This window comes from Natator depressus, chromosome 7 (assembly GCF_965152275.1).
Source record: "Natator depressus isolate rNatDep1 chromosome 7, rNatDep2.hap1, whole genome shotgun sequence".
NCBI classification, from domain to species: Eukaryota; Metazoa; Chordata; order Testudines; family Cheloniidae; genus Natator; species Natator depressus.
In genome coordinates this window covers 36,569,679-36,591,656 of record NC_134240.1, presented here as the reverse complement: position 1 = coordinate 36,591,656, position 21,978 = coordinate 36,569,679, and the positions used below count along the sequence as shown (strand labels likewise).

The following is a 21,978-nucleotide window of genomic DNA, read 5'->3' as shown; positions in this document are numbered from 1 at the left end:
AAGGAGGTGCTAGAACAGAGTGACAAATTAAAGACCAAGAAGTCACAGTTCAGAAGGTACTTAATGAAGTGGCTGAACTGTTAACAGCTGATTTTAGTGAGATTGTTATCCAGAAGGGTTGGAAGGTCACAAATGTTGTACCTATTTGTTTTTAAAGGCATTGGGGTGAACCTGATGTAAAATAAAATGGCTGAAACCATACCCTGAAATGGAATTATAAAACATCTAGATGGTTCGATGTAACCGAGAGTAACCAACATAACTTCTGCAAAAGAAAATCATGCCTCCCTAATCTGTTTGAATTCTTTGGGCATTTCAACAAAATAAAAAGACAAAGGAAAACCAGTTGATATCACTATAACTTTCTTAGACTTTTTCAAAAATCCTTTGACGAAGTAAAGTGCTATTGTGGATTAGACATTGGATAGAGAAGATTGAAGAACTTCAGACAAAACTAGGAGAATAGGCAGCATGATGGTGGATTACATTCATTGTTGACAAATGCAAGGTACTGTACATTAGAAGGAATACTTTGAAGTATTGGTATATACTGCTGGGTTCCAAATGTATATAATCACTCAGGAAAGAGACCTGGGGGGTCACTGTGGACAGCAAAATGAAAACTGACCAATATGATGCTGTAATCCCTCCCCCCCCCACCATGTTACAATGTGGGATTGAAATACTGAAAATATTGTAATGCCAGGTATAAATCAGTGGTAACACACTATTCCAGTGGTGAGGGCTATTTAGTTCTGGCCACCCTGCATCCAAAATGATGTAGCAGCAGTGGAATGATGCAATTGTAAAGACTGTGTTTTACTATAGAGAGGAAATGAATAAGAGGGGACATGACAAAGATGTGCAGAATAGTGAGTGGTCTGGAGAATGTAATTTAGGCACCCCTATTTACCATCTAAAATAATACAAAAGCAAAAAATGCATGAAATGAAACTTCCCCTATAGGCTGATTATCCCATAATACTCCTCTTGAAGGTTTCTTGCATGTTCCTTTGAAGCATCTGATATTGGCCACTTTCTGAGACAGGATATGGAGCCATGTGGACTGTCAGTGTGATCCATTATGGCAATTTCTATATTCCAATAACCACACTGCCTCTTTGCTGCTCATGTTCAAGAATTAGGTTCCCATAGCTTTATTTTAAAAAATATTTAGCAGGGATCGGCAACCTGTGACCCGCGGCCCGCCAGGGTAAGCCCCCTGGCAGGCTAGGCTGGTTTGTTTACCTGCCGCGTCTCCAGGTTCGGGAGACTGCAGCTCCCACTGGCCGTGGTTCACCGCTCCAGGCCAATGGGGGCTGCGGGAAGCGGCGGACAGCACGTCCCTCAGCCCACGCCACTTCCCGCAGCCCCCATTGTCCTGGAATGACAAACTGTGGCCAGTGGGAGCTGCGATCGGCCGAACCTGCGCACGCGGCAGTTAAACAAACCGGCCTGGCCCGCCAGGGGGCTTACTCTGGCGGGCCGCGTGCCAAAGGTTGCCGATCCCTGATATATAGATTTAATATTTTTCACCAGGACGTTTTCTGACTTAAACCATTCATTGCTGCTGTTGTGCACTTTATCTGTTGAGAGATGGTTCACAGCTCACAAAAATTCTTATTTAAATGTATATGAAAGCAAACCAAATCCTGGAGTTTTACTTAATAAGTTAGTTCTCTCCAAATATGTCTGGGGAATGGATTTTGTTCCATGCATGCTGGAATATTCCTTGCACTTAACACACTCTCTTAAACATATATAAAAAGAAAATGAGAGTAACTTAGAAAATTGGTCCTACTAAAACAGTTTTGTAACCTGATCTTTTCATACAAGTCTTTCAGACATTTCCCACAGTTATATGCATCCACTCAAGTGTTTAGAAACAAAACTCTATATGGAGTAATGGAAAGGCTGGTGCCAAGTTAAAAAGATAAGTATCATGGAGAGCTTTTGTTTAATCTAACACAGCTGCTGTCAGTTTCTAAGAAACTACATCAGTGCTGGCTCCTTGTGTGTGTGCACGCTGTCATAAATATAAAGGGAAGGGTAACCACCTTTCTGTATACAGTGCTATAAAATCCCTCCTGGCCAGAGGCAAAATCCTTTCACCTGTAAAGGGTTAAGAAGCTCAGGTAACTCCGCTGGCACCTAACCCAAAATGGCCAATGAGGGGACAAGATTCTTTCAAATCTGGAGGGGGGGAACAAAGGGTTTGGTCTGTCTGTGTGACGCTTTTGCCGGGAACAGATCAGGAATGCAGCCTCATAACTCCTGTTAAGTTAGTAAGTAATCTAGCTAGAAATGCATTAGATTTGCTTTTAATGGCTGGTAAAATAAGCTGTGCTGGATGGAATGTATATTCCTGTTTTTGTGTCTTTTTGTAACTTAAGGTTTTGCCTAGAGGGATTCTCTATGTTTTGAATCTGATTACCCTGTAAGGTATTTACCATCCTGATTTTACAGAGGTGATTCTTTTACCTTTTCTTTAATTAAAATTCTTCTTTTAAGAACCTGATTGATTTTTTCATTGTTCTTAAGATCCAAGGGTTTGGGTCTGTGTTCACCTGTACAAATTGGTGAGGATTCTTATCAAGCCCTCCCCAGGAAAGGGGGCGTAGGGCTTGGGGGGATATTTTGGGGGAAGACGTCTCAAAGTGGGCTCTTTCCCTGTTCTTTGTTTAAATGCTTGGTGGTGGCAGCATACGGTTCAAGGATAAGGCAAAGTTTGTACCTTGGGGAAGTTTTTAACCTAAGCTGGTAAGAATAAGCTTAGGGGGTCTTTCATGCAGGTCCCCACATCTGTACCCTAGAGTTCAGAGTGGGGAAGGAACCTTGACACATGCGCACCAGGCAAGTAGATCAAAACGTAACAGAAAAGGGCATTATTTAGAACTGTCTGTTAGGGAAATAGTTGAGTAAAACTGTGCTAAAAAAAAAATCCTTCCAAGAATAGTGTTGGGTGTACAAAAACGAATGATGTATTTCATTTACGATCTACAGTGATCCTTAGCTTAGCAACAGTTAGCTTTCCTATCAAAATAGAGGAGAATAGTAACTTTCAGAATGGGACCTGCCATTCATTTGTTCTGTATAAAATCATAATATTGAAATCTGTAACAGTCCTTTTAAAATAAGGCAATCATTTAGGTTGTGAAATGTTTGTGGTACAGCTTTCAGTTAAATGTTTTTGGTACAGCTTTCAGTTAAAATCCAAATGATTTCCATAGTCGTCTTTTTTTCCCCCAGATGTTTTTCACAACATTCAAATGCAGGGCAACACATCAAAGGCATTACTTAAAGGTTTCTGTTGAAAGGCTTGTTTAAAATAATCGCCTGAGAAAACTCAAAGTAAAATGTTGTTATTTTTCCAAATAGCTAAAACTTAACTCTCTTCAGAAGTCTGAAAAAGGCTTCTCGCCAACCCTCTGAGCAAGAGGAATCAGCAGCATCTATAAGTGAATCCAGGTTCCCCCACTGCCCTCTTGACTGCATAATAACTATTGCTAAGCTTTTTAAAAATGGCTAGTGGTTCTGGGTGCCTCGCGTTTGGGCCATATCTTGACTATGGATACCTTAAAGGGGTATGGTTTTCAGAAAGTTCTGAGCAACCACATTGTGAAAATCAGGCCACTTCAAGGTTGGGCCACTCTATTTTGGGCACCTCAATTTTTTGGGTGCCCAATTTACCAGTCATTTTTGCAATGATGGTCTTTAGTACCACTGTTGTAATCTGTAGTGTGCTGGGCCATTTGCTGTGGAATGGAGTGGTTTTTGTTTATAAGGGATGTATATTATATATTATTTTTCAGAAATGCAACCTTTCCCTCAACTTTTAAACAAAAATAATCTAGGACTCGATTCTACAAACACTTCCTACAAAAGCTTCAGTGGCAGTAAGCACTACATCTGGTAGTGTTTGGAGGATTGGGCCCTTTTTTGGAACAGTTACATGATTTGGGCTTGTCACAGAGTAGCTGGTCCCTGAGAATAGACCAGGCCTAACTCCTGTGTCACAGCCAGTGAGCTCAAGTGAGCTAATTAAAGGGGGGCAGGGCTATAAAGACATGTCAGAGGGCAGGAAGAGGAAGAGTGATTGGGGCAGCGTGTGTCTGGGAGGAGAGGGCCTGTGGTGGCGCTGTGGAGCAAGGGGCCAGGTGCCCTGAAAGGTTTCCCTGAACTGGACCCATTGTTCCTGAAAAGAAGCAGAGCTGGCTGGGACTGGAAAATTGCAAAAAAAAGAAAAAAAAAAAAAAAGAAAAAAAATTGGATCATCAAAAACCCTTGGGAGGAGAGTCTATGAAACCCTAGGGTAAGCTAAAGGACTGTTTTGTTTGTTTTTACTTGCTTGTGTTGGGACAATAAGCATTCCTAAAGAAGATGGGGTTGGGCAGCATGTGTTTGGAAGCTGGGGAGAAGCCCTGCCCTGTGACATACGGTGGAGAATGTGGGCACTTTGATCGGGCCTTGATACAAAGGAAGAGTGAAGTGGACCTTTGGTGCCCAGTGAAGAGAGAGCCCCACCTACAATACTGAGTGACCCCACACAGTTTGGGAGCTAAGGGGAAAAATGGAGGAGGTGATCTGCCTGTTAGAAATGGGGCCGCAGCAGGAAGACAGCTGCGATACAGTGGCAACAAGAAATGCAGCAGCAGACTCAGGCTCTGCTCATGCAAATGATGGTGAACCAGCAGAAACATCAGGAGACACAATTTGCTGCACCACAGAGATGGTAAGAAGCCCACTTTTAAGAATGATTACATAAACAGTTGGAGCAAGAGACACCAGGGAACATGGTTGGTGATGGGACTGTGCGGTGGCTGGGCCTGGTGAAGTTGGGACCAGAAGATGACTGCAGGGCCTTCTTCCAAACACTTGAGAGACTGATGAGGCCAGCGAGCTGGGAGGAATTGACATGGGCAGCCTACCTAGCACTGTTCCTGATGGCTATGGCATAAGCAGCTTATTGGTAAGCAAGTGATGATGAACAGGTGAACTCCTAATTCTGGACCAATTAGGGTGGAATCCAGAGGCATATAAACACAGATTTTGAGTTGCTTCATTTCTGTGAGGAGGACAACCATGGGTAGTGGCCCAGAAGTTATGTGACCTTGCAGCATGGTGGGTCTGCTCCAAAGACCAGCTCGATAGAAAGGATCATGGACTAAATTGTTCTGGAGCAGTTCCTAAAGGTTCTACCTATGGGAGCCAGAGCAGGGTAAGGCACTTTCAGCCGGCCTTAGTTGGGGAAGCTGTTGAACGAACAGAGTCCTTCTTTGAGGCTGAGGGACACAAGCAGCTGGGTAGTATGGCAAACTGAGGGACGCTCCCTATGGGGAAGACCGCAAGTGGCCAAAAGTTGGGGGATACACAAGAGCTCCAGGGGCCCCAGGTAGTTCTACAATTTAATGGAAACACTCATGGGGATGGCAAAGGGGGCCCCCTGGCATGCTTCAGATGTGTCCAGCCTGGGCATTTCAGATAAGAATGTCCAGTCTGTGTGTCTAGGGGTCGGGGTCCATTTGGAAATGTTAAGGGGGCTTGGCCATACGTGTTATCAGTAGGTTGGGAGAAGTGGTGATTGAGGAACTCAGACTCGGGTTGTAGGTGCACTTTTGTCTGAGAAAATGGGGCCAGGGTAGACCAACAAGGTAGACTGACATCTGCTGGTATGCATCTCATGTATCCAGGGTGAGACCCATGTCTACCCCACAGCAGAAGTTGAGCTGGAGGTCCAGGGCCGGAGAACTCAGCTGCACATGGGTGTGGTCAAGGAGCTACCCTGGCCAATAATTCTGGGGAGAGATTGGGTGGGTTTCTCTTCCCTCATGCAGTGAGAAATAGAACAATAGCCCAGGACAGGGAGGGTCTGGGGTTGACTGGAAAAGGAAATAAGGGGCTGAAATAAGGATGGTGAAGGAGGAGTGAAAAGGGAGCATGCGACCATCCCCAAGGCATGCAGGAGCAGTTTAAAACTTGCCAATAAGAATTGGAGGAGGTAAGCACCTATGGGAAAAGATTATTAAACAGTTAGCAGAACCCATCATCAGCATGGATGCATGTCCTCTGGAATGGTGGTTGAAGCATGAAGGGACATATCTTTAGCGCATCTGGCATGTAAATATCTTGCAACGCTGGCTACAACAGTGCCATGCGAACGTCTATTCTCACTGTAAGGTGACATTGTAAACAAGAAGTGGGCAGCATTATCTCCTGCAAATGTAAACAAACTCATCTGTCTGAGCGATTGGCTGAACAAGAAGTAGGACTGAGTGGACTTGTAGGCTCTAAAGTTTTACATTGTTTTATTTTTGAATGCAGTTATTTTTTGTACATAATTCTACATTTGCAAGTCCAACTTTCATGATAAAGAGATTGCATTACAGTACTTGTATTAGGTGAATTGAAAAATACTGTTTCTTTTTGTTTTTTACAGCACAAATATTTGTAATAAAAATAAATATAAAGTGTACAGTGCTCACTTTATATTCTGTGTTGTAACTTAAATCAATATATTTGTAAATGTATAAAATATCAAAAATATTTAAATAAATGGTGTTCTATTATTGTTTAACAGTGCGATTAATCGCATGATTAATTGTGTAATTTTTTTAATCTCACGATTAATTGTGATAAATTTTAATCGCTTGACAGCCCTAATTTTTATGGCTCCCGTCCTGAAAGCTGGGGAGCTCGCAAAACAATTAGAAGTGATGGGATGCAGGTTACAGAACCCCAGGTATGAGAGAGAGCAACTGGCAACAGACCTGTGGCTCATTCAGGAGGAAGGAGGATGCTTAATCTTCATGGTCAATGAATTAGAAACTCTGTGTGCAGACACTGAAAAACTTGTGGGTGCAGTGAGCTCAAAGTCCAGGTGGAGAAGATAAGATTGTATATTGACTGTGCTATGCGAGGCTGAGTATGAGACCCTGGCTCCACTGCACTGGACTCAGAAGAATGGGGATTAGGGGTTTATTTCTGTGAGACTGGGTTAGGGTCCATGGGACTTAGATTCATAGACTTTAAGGCCAGAAGGGACCATCATGATCATCTAGTCTGACCTCCTGCACATTGCAGGCCACAGAGTCTCACCCATCCACTCCTGTAAGAGACTCCTAACTGCTGGCTGAGTTACTTAAGTCCTCAAATCATGGTTTAAAGACTTCAAGTTACAGAGAATTCACCATTTACACTAGTTGCAACCTGTAAGTGACCCATGTCCTATGCTGCAGAGGAAGGCAAAAATCCCTCAGGGTCTCTAGTAAAATTCCTTCCCTACCCCAAATATGGCGATCAGTTAGAGCCTGAGCATGTGGGCAAAACCCACATTGCTGAACTATACTAGAGTAATAAATCTCTTTTGGCTCCAATTTTGCAAGGATTTAGGTGCTTGAAGTTAAAACCTGGATAGAGAGGAGGGTGCTTTGAATTAACAATTGCCATTATCTCATTTGCAAACTGGTGTGGTTTCTTTCTACTCCATTTTTCGACATCTCAATGCAAACGCAACTGGCTGCTCTTCCTGCACATTTAGTTGTCCCAATGTATTCTGAAGAACATGGTTGGGCATCTGACCAAACAATTCAGAATTGGAGAATTTGTGATCTGTTTTTTAACTGTTTGAATGCCTCCCTATGTCTGTGATCCTAATGCCTGGGAATGTTATTTTCAACCATTTCTGTGAAAAAATGTGCATGACTCCCGTATCCTAGGGCTTTTTGATTAGGTAAGGGACATTTGCTCAACGGATGGTCCCTCTCTCTGAAGTTTGCTACTTGGATCATAAGGACCATAGATTTGTCTCTGGCCCATGCTGATGGAAGCTGTTCATGGAACTTGCAGGATAGAGTAGGAGACTGCTCCAAGCCTTCTCATCGGAGGAAAGGAAAGACTCCCCACTGACTTCAACGGGCACTGGATCAGGCCCTCAGGGCATACTGAAATTCAGTTCCACGAGAACTTTGGTTCCAAGAAGGTCTGAGAAGCCAAGAGTAGATTCAGACTGTGCAGCAAAAGATCCTCTCTCTGTATGAAAAAAACGAAGAAGAGATGGTAACATCATCACCCCCTGTGGCTCCTCCTCCACAATATCTAAGAGTAGCAATAATGTCAGAGTTCAGTGGAAACAGGGCAGAAAGCTTCTGTTGCTCTTTCATACCAAGGGAAAAGTTTCTGGGCTGTACTGGTCTGCTCATCTCCTTTGCGTCATTCAGGTGTCACAAAGTGAGAAAACCAGCAAAGCTTCCCAGCCGGTGAGTCCCCTGACATAGAGGAGCCACAAACAGGTGTAGAATTTGGATAGTTGGCTCCTACATCAACCCTCACAGGCATTAGGGCATGCACTCTGGAAATTCCCAGGAACCTTCTGTGCTCTCTCTGTTTGTGTAATGTGAAATGGTTGGTTTGTTATGTTAAATAAATGCAGGGAAAGTTTTTTGGTTGGTTTGGGAAAATTTGGGAGTCCACCTTGATGGGGGGGAGCCCTTGAGTATTATATGGAACCTTTTCTGAAATGTATTTTGCCTTGGGGTGGGGTTGAGAGAAGCCCAATGAGGCACCTCACAGATCAAAGCAAAAAAACAAGGTTTATTTTCTCCGAAAATGGGGAGGTATATTACAGGGTAGCTGGTTCCTGTAAGTACACCAGGCCCAGTGCCTGTGTGTCAGAGCAGGTGGGCCCAACTGAGCTAATTAAAGGGGGCAAGGCTACACCTGGGGCTATAAAGACCTGTCAGAGGGCAGGAAGAGGAGGAGTGATTGGGTCAGGCTGTGCCTGGGGGGGAGAGGAGCTAAATCCTATGGAGGGGCCCTGGAAGGCTGTCCTGGATCTGTTGTTCCAGAAAGGGAGAAGAACTGGCTGAGAGTGGAAGAAGTGCAAGAAACTGGATCACCTCCCAGGAGGAGAGGCTGTGAAACACTAGGACAAAGGATGAGCTAAAGGACTGTTTGTTTGTTTTACTTGCTTGTGTTTGGCCTGGGGAGGCCACTTGTCCAGTTTTATACTGGGCAGGCCTCTTTTTGGCTGGCTTGTCCTCTGTCCAGTACTGGGATGACACTGGATGTAGTTTTGTCCAGCATTGGATGCGGGAACGCCTTTTTGAACAGTGGTTCTGCCCCTGCTGGTGTGACTTTGCACACGTGTGAGGTCAGGCTGATGGGGGCAGGGTGGTGCACTGCTGAAAATGGCATCCCCTGTGTAGCATGACCTTGCATGCACCATGTATGGTCATGCTGGTGGCGGGGAGGGGTCATGCAGGCGGGGGTGGGCCCAAGCTGTTCCCAGAAGTGCCAGAATGTTGGGTATGCTGGAAACATGTGAGTGGTCACCATAGTTTTGACAATAAGCCTTCTTAAAAGAAGCTGAGTGGGGCAGAGTGTGTTTGGAAGCTGGGGAGAAGCCCTGCCTTGTGACAGCCCCTTTGGGCTTTAGAGATTACTAAAGCTAGTTCTGCATTTAAAAGAGTGGCTTGCACTAAGCTGTACATCTGCTGCTTAAGCTTTGAACCTGTAAACCATTGAGCATCTTCCGCTAGTGTGAAAATCTTTTCTCATAGATGTGGGTGAGTGTCGGGCTGGTTAATCGGGAAATGTTGATAGCTATTGTGTTTCATATCTGGAGATCTGGTTTTAATTAGCTTGCAGCCCTATGCACATTCAAGAGCTTACTAGTAAAAATAATTCCTTCCATAAAACTCTGCTCTGTCATGGCTTGGCACTACTGACTGTCTCTGCTTAGATGAGATTCAGGATGAAGCTAAACAATATCTTGTACTCTTTTCCTATAGTTATTACTAAAGAATGTTCTAACTAGCCTCTGAACTACAAAGTTAAAGATAAATTCAGCTTCTTGTGGACTGGGATTCCTGAGATGGGATGAAAGCATATAGGTACGATCAGGTACCCCCAAATGTGAAGCACCTGGGGGAAGCACAACAGACAAGGTGTTTTATTTAATCTTTCTGCCCAGCCCAGAAACTGGGGGGGGGGGGCACATCTTTGTTTTGTCATTTTTGGGAATGTCAGCTGTGAAACTAGAAAGAGATGAGTTTTGAGCAGGGGACTGAGAATTAGGCACTTGGGAGTTCAAATCCCAGAACAGATATCAACTTCTGGGGCTTGCATCAAGTCTCCTAACCTCTGTGCCTCGGTTTCCCCAAATGTTGTAAGGCCAATTACTGTTTCTTTGGCCCTGAATAAAAAGTATGATGCCATGACTGACTGCACACTGCTCTAGAAAGGCTCATTTTCTGATTGCAGGGAAAAATGACAACTCCCATTGTTTCAAGGAATTTGGACTGATTTGAAGTGTGAACCAGGGGGCATAGGTCCATCCATGCTAGTACTTCAAAGCCTTCCATTTTGGTTTCTCTAAAATATCTTTGCCATTTCACTTTTGTTTTGAAAAATTGCTTTTTCTTACCTCCAGTTCTTCCAGCTCATTTTACTCATCTGTTCTATCCTCTACCCCCTCTTTACTGTTCTGTACGCCCCACCTTCCAAAACCCCTACTTTGCTGCAAGATCCAAGCTATTCTGATTAGCTCTTCTGTGTCAGATTAGACTGAAGTATCAAGAGAAGCAGCAACAGGGTTGACAAATGGAAATGTCAAATAAATCAGATTTCATAGATTCATTGATTCCAAAGCCAAAAGGGACCATTTGAATCAGTAGTCCAACCTCCTGTATAACACAGGCCAGAGAACTTCCCCTAAATTCCTACAGTGTATCTTTTAGAAAACCATCTAACCTTGATTTGAAAATTTGCAGTGATGGAGTGTCAACCATGATCCTTGGTAAATTGTTCCAATGGCTGATTACCCTCACTGTTAAACAATTGTCTTATTTCCACTCTGAATTTCATAGAATCATAGAATATCAGGGTTGGAAGGGACCTCAGGAGGTCATCTAGTCCAACCCCTTGCTCAAAGCAGGACCAATCCCCAATTTTTGCACCAGATCCCTAAATGGCCCCCTCAAGGATTGAGCTCACAACCCTGCGTTTAGCAGGCCAATGCTCAAACCACTGAGCTATCCCTCCCCCCAATTTGTCTAGCTTCAACCAGCCATTGAATCGTGTTATACCTTTCTCTGGTAGATTCAAGAACCTAATTATTAAACCTCGGTTCCCCATGTCGGTACTTGCAGGCCATAATCAAATCGTCTATTAGCCTTCTCCTTATGTTAAATAGACTCCAGAAGCTCAGTCACAATCAGGCATGCATTCTAATCTTTTCATCCATTCTTGTGGCCCTTCTCTGAACCATCTCCAATTTATCCACATCCTTCTTGAATCATAGGTACCAGAACTGGACATACTATTTCAGTGCCAAATACTGAGGTAAAATAACCTCTCTACTCCTGTGTGAGATTCTCCTGTTTATGCATAAGAACATAAGGAATGGCCATACTGGATCAGACCAAAGGTCCAGTATCCTGTCTTCCAACAGTGGCCAGTGCCAGATGCTTCAGAGGGAATGAACAGAACAGGTAGTTTTCAAAAAGAAAAGGCGTACTTGTGGCACCTTAGAGACTAACCAATTTATTTGAGCGTAAGCTTTCGTGAGCTACAGCTCACTTCATCGGATGCATACTGTGGAAAGTATAGAAGATCTTATTATATACACACAAAGCATGAAAAAATACCTCCTCCCCCCCCACTCTCCTGCTGGTAATAGCTTATCTAAAGTGATCACTCTCCTTACAGTGTGTATGATAATCAAGCTGGGCCATTTCCAGCACAAACCTGGATTTGTGCTGGAAATGGCCCAACTTGATTATCATACACACTGTAAGGAGAGTGATCACTTTAGATAAGCTATTACCAGCAGGAGAGTGGGGGGGGAGGAGGTATTTTTTCATGCTTTTTGTGTGTATATAAGATCTTCTATACTTTCCACAGTATGCATCCGATGAAGTGAGCTGTAGCTCACGAAAGCTTACGCTCAAATAAATTGGTTAGTCTCTAAGGTGCCACAAGTACGCCTTTTCTTTTTGCGAATACAGACTAACACGGCTGTTACTCTGAAACCAGGTAGTTTTCAAGTGATCCATCCTCTGTCACCCATTCCCAGCTTCTGGCAGAGCAAGAGCATTTGCCTTTTTGGCCCCAGTGTCACACTGGGAGCTCATGTTCAGCTGGTAATCTACCCTCTCCCTCCAGCCAAAAAAAAAAAAAATTGTTTGAATTTGATCCTGTAATTTGGATTAAATATCAGAGGATGGGGAGAGGGGGTGTTATTCATTGTTCTGGAATGTCTTGCTAGGGATCCAGCATTATATGTCTGACAGAAGCAACCAAGGCAGGATAAAGGAAAATGGCTTGGTGGACCAATAAACTGAGGATGATGCCCTGTGTCAGGGACCCAGCATGTTGTTCAAGGGACAAGGGGGAAAGCTGAAGACGTATAAAGATAATTTCTCACTTAAAAACTGACCGAAATGGGAGAAGCTATGGAACAGTCTGAGCTGCTGCACAGTCAACTCTACTTTTGAGATCAAAGGGGTACAGCTGCAAGCCTTTTTGTTTACAGAGCAAGTGGGGGACAGCTAATGTTTGCTGATCTTCCTGCAAGGACATGTGCCCGGTTTCTCTACAACTGTAGCAGGATGCCAGGTTTGAGGGAGAGTGAGGAAGGTTCTAAACAGAAACTCTGCACTGGAGCAGAAGAGACAGAATGGCTTTAGGGATAACAAAATTTCTTGCTCACTGTTGGAGGAAAGTGTCTTTCTGTGATTCTTTACCATTGTCACATGACCCTGAATTCCCTTAGGGGAGTGATTCAAGTAATGGGCTAAGTTCTGTCTTGATTTCCCCCTCCTGGTTAGGCTACATAATAGGACCAAGTCAAGCAATAAAGAAGTGCTTTTCATGGGTGCCTACTCATGCTTCCTAATTCACACTGGTGGGATACACAGCTGATGCCCCAATACCAGCATGTTTACAGTAACTGATGCAGCGCTGAGTGGAAAGGGGCAAGGGCATGGCGAAGCTAGTCAGGGACAGAAGAAAGAAAAAACCCTGATCTTATGATTTTGAATCATGTACTTTAACCACTAGACAGTTCTTCTTCTTTACAAGTTCTTTGTCCAGCAGCACAATGTAATACAAAACACAGGCACTAATTGTGAACCTGCAGAGGTGTCTGAGCTTTAAGCAAGTGGGACTAAGCAGCCCAACCATGACACTTTGTACTGCCTCATCGGAGGAAGTTAACTTTTTAAAGAGTGGTTCAATTTTTTCATTAGTATTCACAAACCATCTAATAGGGCTTCATCAATAGGGAGAGGAGTGAATAAACAGCACGTTTGTGTGGGGCAAAGATCACAGGGGAAAGTGGCACTGAAGATTCTTGGGAAGCATTTGTGTACCATGCTGCGGCAAGGTTTCCATAGTGACAGTCAAACAGTCCACATTCATTTTAAGGCCTTTGTACTGAGGATAATGGGCAGCTTGAGAGAGGGAAAATCCAAGAGCAGGGAGTTTGCAAAGTGTTGGACCTCAGAATAATGTCTGTGACTAATTGGCTTTTAATTAGTGCTCCTGTCATTGTTACAGAAACTTCTAACTGCAACACAAAGCACATGTTTTTGCCACTGACCAAACTTTTAAATTTTTCTTGTTTAATCCGAAGCTGGCTCTAGGGAACTGTTTGGCATCATAATCATAGATTCTGAAATGCTTCAAGGCAGATCTTAACCATATTGCCTAAAAGAATGCATGTCTCTATAGTGTGTGTACGTACATAGCAGTATATGTTGATGTAAAAATACAGTATAATTTCAGAGGTGGGCAAAAGAGAAGCTATTTTTGATTTTGTAAAGCTAAAATTAGGACTGATTCTGCTACCATTTTATCCAGACCTTCAAAGTTCAGGGATTTCACAGAGTGGTTTTAGTTCTGGGCCATCTCTAATCAGGAAGGAACTATACCTTTAAGAGATTATGTATTACCACCATATATTTACAGCTTCTCAACACGTATGAAGCAGTTCAAATATCATGGTATAGCTTTATATTAGAGCTAAATAAGTGTGTGGTCTGTCAGGATTCCCTTCCCCCTCCCACACTCTTAAAAGCCCCAAGAAGCAGTGCTTTTCCTTCCAGCCGAAATAGCACAAATGTACCTCCCACAGCCCATCCAGAGTGATCCAAACATTGTTCAGAGGGTTATTAGCTTATGCCCTCCATTCCCTCAGCATGCTGTCCCTGCAGCTCTGCACTCTTCCAAATCCCAGCCTCAAGTTCCTTCCACTTTCACAGTCCAAAGATGGCCAGAAGTTTTCTTTAAACCTCTATTGCATCCCACCCCAAATAAACAAATTAAAACTTTTTATGCTAAGTTTTAGTCTGTCTTTTAGGGCCAAGTTTTAAACCCCTGGAAATAGGGCAGTTTTGGGTTTTTATTTTTTGGGGTTTTTTGGTCTTTACCAGAGTCTTTGGTGCAGTAGCTATAACGAGGGAGACCAGATGTCTTGGAATTTTAATGATTTGGGAATAAAACTATCACGAGGGGAAATTTGGTCTCTGAAATAAGAGTCATAATTCTGGGGTGTCTTTGTTATCTTCTGTTTATGATAATTTTCTTGTTAATTAACACAGATTAACATAAGCAGAAGAAACCAGAAAACTCTGTTGTTCAGAGGTTTGAATGGAGTGCTGTCAATAAGGCACAGGGCCACTTTACAGAAAACTCTGGGGAAAATGACCTTGCTGACTGCAACTTTTCCTGCTCAATCATTCTACTTGTCTGCATGTGCTGTCAGAGGAGCAAATGTAACAGGCCGTGCTGCTGCACGTAATAGCATAAGATAGGAGAATAATAATGCTTTGCGCTCTCGTAGCTCTCTCCATATCGAAAGGTCAGAGAGAGACTGAGAGACTGGCTCATGTCACATGGGGTACGTCTATACAGCATTTTGGAACGAGCCTCCCAGCTTGGCTTGACAGACTTGTGTCAGCGGGGCTCACGCGAGTGCTCTAAAAATAGCTGAACAGACAGCTCTTTGAAGTTGCGGCTTGGCAGGGAGCTTGGGCTGTCAAGCCGAGGGAGGGGGTTGACTGTCCTATTGAAATTATATTCTTTCCCCATACATATAGGAGTGAGCGGTTGCCTTTATGGGGACAAGCTTAGCCTGGCTCCTGCTGGCTGACCCATTTGGCTCAAATGTTAGAGTGGCAGCCTTTGGTTCATGAAGGTCCCAGTTCAGGTCTCAGCTGTAACACGCATGATGCCCTCAGAGCAAATCTAGCCACCAGATGGGGTACTCTGTTAGTTGGGCTCTAATAGCTATAACCACCAGCTGGTTAATGTGGAGTCATCTAATAAGGGAGGGTCTTATACTGAACCACTTTGCACAGCATAATGAAATTACAGTGTAGACATGCGTCATTTATTGTCCACAGTAGCATCTGCTAAAGAGCAAAAATGGATTGATTTGAATGTTTCCATTCCCAAAGATACATTGTCCATAGTGCCCCTGTCTCCCTTGTTGCAGAAGTTGGATACTGTGTAGTGGGGAAGGCAGGGGACTGCAAGACGAAAGAGGATGATCTCATGCTTTAGGCATTGAATGGCACCCTGGAGAACTGGATGCTATCCCTGTCTCTGCCTTCCAGAGTTTCTTTGTGTTGCTGGACAAGTCACGTAAATCACACTTTTCACAAGTGGTCACTAATTGTATTCCTCTTGTTGTGGGTGCTCAGTTTGCGACCCTGGTGTCTGATGTGCACTCACACTTGCAACAGAAGTCAAAGGGAGCTGTGCTTTGAATATATGAAGTGCTATATAATACTAATTACTCTGAAAAATCAGCTCCTAGGCATGGGCACTTTTGACTTTAATCTCTATGCCTCAGTTCCCCTTCTGTACAATGAGGATAATAATACCCCCTTGCCTCACAGAAGAGTTATGAAGATAAATTCATTAATGTTTGTGAAGCCGTCAGATACTATAATGATAAGCACCATAGAAAAACCCAGGAGGAAATTAATATAGTTGCTCATTCCATGAGCACCATCCATCCTACACACTGAATGAGGCAGGGGTCCTGTAGGAAAAAATACTGTGTTCTGTAATTAAAGACTGTATCAAAATGCACACACACTAGGGGGCTGAATTAAGATTGCACAGGCTTCCTTAATTCTGGTATTTCCTAACTTTTGGGGGCTGGAATTTGCAACTTGTTTTGCTTTATTGTAGTTTTATCACAGAAATGTGGAGCAGGAAGGGACCTGAAGAGGTCCAGCCCCAGAACCCCACCCTGCACTGAGGCAGGATTAAGTATACCTAGACAGGTGTGTGTTCTTTAAAACCTCCAATACTGGGGATTCCACAACCTCCCTAGGTAACCTGTTCCAGTGCTTAACTTACCCAAAGTTTTCCTTCATATCTAACTTGACTCTCCCTTGCTGCAAACAAAGTTGATTACTTCTCCTCTTACCTGTGGTGGGACACCATCTTCTTTACAATAACCTTTTACATATTTAAAGATGATTATGCCTGCCTCGGCCTTCTCTGCTCTAGACTTAACGTGCCCAATTCTTTCAACCTTTCTCATAGGTCTAAACCTCTTATTTTTGTTTGCTCTCCTCTGGATTCTCTCCAATTTGTTGGCATCCTTCTCAAAACATGAGTGCCCAAAATTGGACACAGTACTCTAGTTGAGGCCTGACTAGTGCTATGTAGAGTGGAACAATTAGCTCCCACGTCTTACGTATGACACTTCTCTTAACGCCACCCAGCATATTTACTTTTTTTTTTTTTTTTGGCAGCAGCATAACACTGTTCACTCAATCAATTAATTATTTATATTACATACACCCTGTGTGTGTGAGAGACCGAGCATGTGAGAGTTTGGCATTGAGGAAAGGTGCCAGACTGACAACCCTATTGACTGAAATTCTTTGTCTGTAGCACAGATATAGCACCAAGAGCAATAGTTTAAACTTTCCTGGGATCCATTGTGGCTCAGCATTGAACTGAAGGAAAAACTTTTAAAGATGAGGATAGTTCAGTCTTTGTGATTATTCAGCCCTTGGCCTGCTTAGATTGCCAACAAAGTTGTCCGTTGTTATTATTAAATCATGTGTTTATAATATTTAGTTTAAAGACTTGTGCTGTTTAATGGAAGATGTATTTAATAACTGTCATACAACCTGCTACTACCCTAAGCAGAGGTGGTAATTTTGGTAACTTCTATACTTTAGATGTGGTTAGAATTTGTATTGTATTGTGGTGAAATATTGAGTATGTATGTAGTGCAATGACTGCTTTTTAAAAATCTGATGGTTGACAGTGACTACATTGTCTTGGATGAACGCCTATCATTTCTGAATGGTCCATTTTAGATACTGTTGTCCCTTTAATGAATTATTTTGTGACATTACAAAATTGTTTCCAGATGTTGTTCAAGTGAAGCAAAAAATTCCAGTGCCACACCCTGCTAGTTAGAAATTCAGATATTCATGCTGGAAGTCTGTGAGTTGGATTTTCACAGTGCAGTTTTAAGGGAAGTTGGGAAACTGTAAATATCCCTATTCTAAAGGAACATTACTCGCTTGTAGAGCCCACGGCATGAGCTCGCTAAAGCTTGCATAACTTCTCCCAGAGGTCCAAGCCATAAAGGTGGACTGAAGTTTCTTTCTTGTCATGGAAATGGAGCTCATAGGGTCCAGTGCTCCCCTTTGTGTGCTATTCCCACCTGGGATCTAGGAAACTGAGTTTCCTCTCCATTGTTCAGTCAGTGAATTGGGAACCTATGGTGGATCACTTATGTCCACTCAGTGATGCCACATAATACATGTTATACTGATGATTTCACAACTGCCCCAGAGCCCCACCAGCGCCTGTAGATTGCCTGTGGGCTTCTATGGCAGGTTCTACTGACACTAGCATTATGCATGCTAGCTTGTCACGTTGAGTGGGAGCTGCAGTCTGTGGCTTGTCTGCACCTCAAGAACAATACAGTACATTTTGCATTAAAATTATGCAGAACATTCTTTGCACTGTGTTTTTCCTACGGTATGTCTACATTGGGGCTGGAGGTGTAATTTCCAGCTCAGGTAGACACATCCATGCTAGCGCTGATTGAGCTAGCATGCTAAAAATAGCCACGTAGCATCAGCAGTGCAAGTGGTAGGATGGGCTTGCTGCCTGAGTAGGTACCTAGGGTCTTGGAGGGGATCATACTCGGGGCAGCTATCCTGTCACACCATTGTGGGTACACTTCTATTTTTAGCACACTAGCCTGATCAGAGGTAGTGCAGATATGTTTACTCAACCTGGAAATTGCACCTCCCAGCTCCAGTGTAGACCTACCCTTGCAGCAGATAACAAACCCTCCCAAGTTGTTAAGTACACTGTTCTGAGGGGCAGACAGGCTTCACTCAATATGGAAGACTACTAGACTGGCTCCACTGATCACTAAGACTAGTTTCAAAATCCGTGTCTGCTTTTTTTTATGACTATATCAATGGAGTCTGAGCAAGACCTCCCTTTCCTGCAGAACTTAAGGATACTGGGCTATCTTCCCTCAGGTCAGGTTGGCCGTGTACATGTTTGTTGAGGACTCTGTCCCAGCAACCGGAGATGGTTGGGAGGTTCATTTCAGATCAGCATCCAAAAGTTCATACACTTCTCCAAACTATCAGAAAATACTAATCTGCAGAATGGGCTGGAGATCTCATAGGAACAAGTTCTCAAGTGGGACCTGCAGTATTTTTTGCTTCTGGTCAGGCTGGATACCATGAGAACAACCTCTATAGCCATTTTTGACGCTTTTACTTTCAGTCTAGCCCAGAAGCAGGAAGAGCCAAGGAAGTGAAAATAAAAATCTCTTAATTTTAGCATTTTCCCTTAAACTTCAAAAAAGTTTCAGCTGAGGTTTGCAGTGAGGGTTCAGGATTTTATCTGAACTGGTTCCCTTACCCTTACTCTATATCAGTACAGGTCTCCAATTACAGTTGAGGCTTCAAGGTACTACTGTAATACTGCAGCTAATAATAAACTAGTAAGTTAGGGGATTTGAAAATCCCCAGTCAATATGGGGGAAATCAGCAATGACCAAGGCTTGCATTTGTTCCAGCAGATCCATTAAATTTGCACAGGATGGTGCAGTCAAAGAATCATAGAAGATTAGGATTGGAGAGACCTCAAGAGGTCATCTAGTCTACCCCCCTGCTCAAAGCAGGACCAACACCAACTAAATCATCCCAGCCAGGGCTTTGTCAAGCCAGGCCTTAAAATCCTCTAAGGATGGAGATTCCATCATCTCCCTAGGTAACCCATTCCAGTGCTTCACCACCCTCCTAGTGAAATAGTGTTTCCTAATATCCAACCTAGACCTCATATCCAAATTAATTTTGTTGCTTAGATTATTCGTGTGACTACTAATTAGTTCCCTCTAGGAAGGCCATAACCTAAAACTAATATTTAAAATAGCGTGCCATTGTAAAACACTGGGATTGAGACTGTAATCAAGATGGCTGATATTAAACATATCAGTAAGATAATAAACAAAAGGACCAGAACTTTTGCTTTTTAGAAGTCCAAATCATTTCCTCCTGCCTCTGTTTGTAAAGCAAACAAAAAGCTGCACGTATCCTTTATGTAGATTAGATGTGTGTTCTTTAACTGCCAGCGGCTCTCCTGTTACCACTAATGCACTAATCTTGCAGGGTGCCAGCCAGTAGCGGAGATGTGTCTTATGAGTCTTCTGATGTCTCCTGTACCTAATATATAAATAAATGTTTCTGGCTAAACTAGGAGTCAATGTGTTCTCTTCAATCGACTGGGGACCATATTATGTACAATCCTAGGAGCCTTAAAACGTTTGATTAAATATTATTTAATTGTAACCCTGCTTTGTTTGTGCAAAACTGCAGTTTATGGTCAATGGAGGCACAACATAAGGCAGTGCCAGCTCCTTGGCATGCTCCTCCTGCAGTACCTAGCATAGGAGATGAAGAGATAGGACTCTGTGAATGCGAAAGTGCGGAATAAGGTGATGGCTGCTCTTGACAGCAGCATTCCTCCCTCACACACCACAAGACAACCTGTTGCAAAGTAATGCCCGCCAATTATGGCTGCTAATCCTTTGGAAAAAATACAGACTTCACATTCCTTAGAGGAGCTGCATTCACTGATTTCTTATAGCTCCATATTTTAAAAAGACCCCAGAAAATAGTCACTCTAAGGCCAAAAACCTGTCAGATAAATGGCCCTTGTATTGTGCTGAGTCCTTCACAAACAGGTCATCTTGGTGCTAACGCTGTGTGTGGGTGCCCAAAGTGCAAACAAAGTGTGTCGTTATTACAGGGCAGGACTGGAAGCCTGGATTATTCTTGTTCTTGCCAGAGACTTGCTATATGATCATAGGCAAGTCACAAATTCTCTGCCTCAGATTCTCCATCAGGAAATAGGAATAACAATTAACCTATGGTGTTCTGCAGCTTAATGCACTACTGTATGTAAAGTGTTTTTAGATCCTTGGATGGAAAGCTCTACAAAACTGCAAAGTACTGTTATAATACTAAACCTGTCTAATTAGACATGCCTCCTTTGCATTTTAGCTCTGCGTCCGCTGTTCTGAGGCCTGTTTGAAATTAGGGTGGATAAAAATCAATTTAAACATTCAGATGCTTTTTATTTAAATCAAATTTGTTTGGTTTAAATTAAATACAGGCTTATTTTTTTTAAAAAATAAGCCTATTTAAAATGTCAGTTTTAAATTGACAACTGATGCCAAGACCTAAACTTACTAATACATTTAATTTTAGATTACTTTAATATATAAAATAATATTAAGCAAAACATGTTTGCTGCCAAGTTGGAAAGAAGGTAAGACCACTGAACTTGTGGAAGTCACTAGCTAGACACCTGGAACCAGAGTCTGTTAAAGTGCTAAACTGGCTTTTGACAGCAGTAGCTTCTTCTGCAGGTGCAGAGAGAATATTTTCTTCATTTTAGTTTATTCAGCTAATTCAGTTCAATGACTAGTTCATTCAAAGTTAAGAAACCAATTTGGAGTTGGAAAAGCAGGAGAACTTGTTTTTCTTTTCCAATTTATGAATAAAAATAACAGAGGGGATGAGATCTGCTAGTTCTAAAATCTTGAAATACATGGTGACCAAAAACAATCAGTTCAGTTTACTAGCTATAGGCACTTCCTTTGTTTAATAAATCAGTTAGTTTTAAATGCAAAACCATGTTTTTATCAACTTTTTTCTTATGTTTCCAGCACATTTAAGGTATTTTGATTTCATTAAAAAAATTAATGTGTTTTTTTCTGCATTTTTAATTGCATTTGAATTTCCATCCAAATAGTTTGGCACAAATCACAAGTAAAAAATTAATCTAGGAAATAAGAAACGCATCTAACATAATGAAAACATAAAAAAATAAGAATCTGAAAAAATGTAGGAAGCTATATAGTTGCTTAAATACATAGATATAGTGTACCCTCCTGGTTAGCAAAAGACTAATGTAAAGGTTCTATTTAGACTATAATATAAAGGCTAGTGTAGAAACTATATTTAGTTGCAAATCAATGTATTTTAATGGGTACCAGCCAATGAGAATCAACTTCTTTAGGAAAATAACTAAAAAGTACAAATGCACGACATGATTAAAATAGAAGATTTAAATAAAGGTTTCCTGCTTGCCAATTAAAACCCATGATTTAATAGCTTTGATTTAAAGCAATCCACTGTTTGAAATAGTTTAAACTTTCCAGACAGCAGCCTGGCCCCCATTCTACTGCTCCTATGCTGCTGTGCTAGGTTAATCACAAACAATTGCACTTGCTTTTACTACAATACTCAAGCTGAATTCCTGCTAACCTTTATATGTTCTGTGCCAATGAATTACAATGGAGATCTGCAAAATATTGCTTATTCTTCCCTCTGTGTTAATTATGATCCCACCAGCCTAACTCTGTTTTATCAGCAATTATATCCCTCTCCCAATTGATCTCTAAGG

At 42.4% G+C, this 21,978-nt stretch overlaps 1 protein-coding gene across 1 annotated transcript in view; it reads right to left on the bottom strand.

The window, feature by feature from the left end:
• Positions 1-21,978, bottom strand: part of EFCC1 (EF-hand and coiled-coil domain containing 1) — an 89,106-nt gene that overhangs the window by 22,558 nt on the left and 44,570 nt on the right. The window lies entirely within an intron of this gene.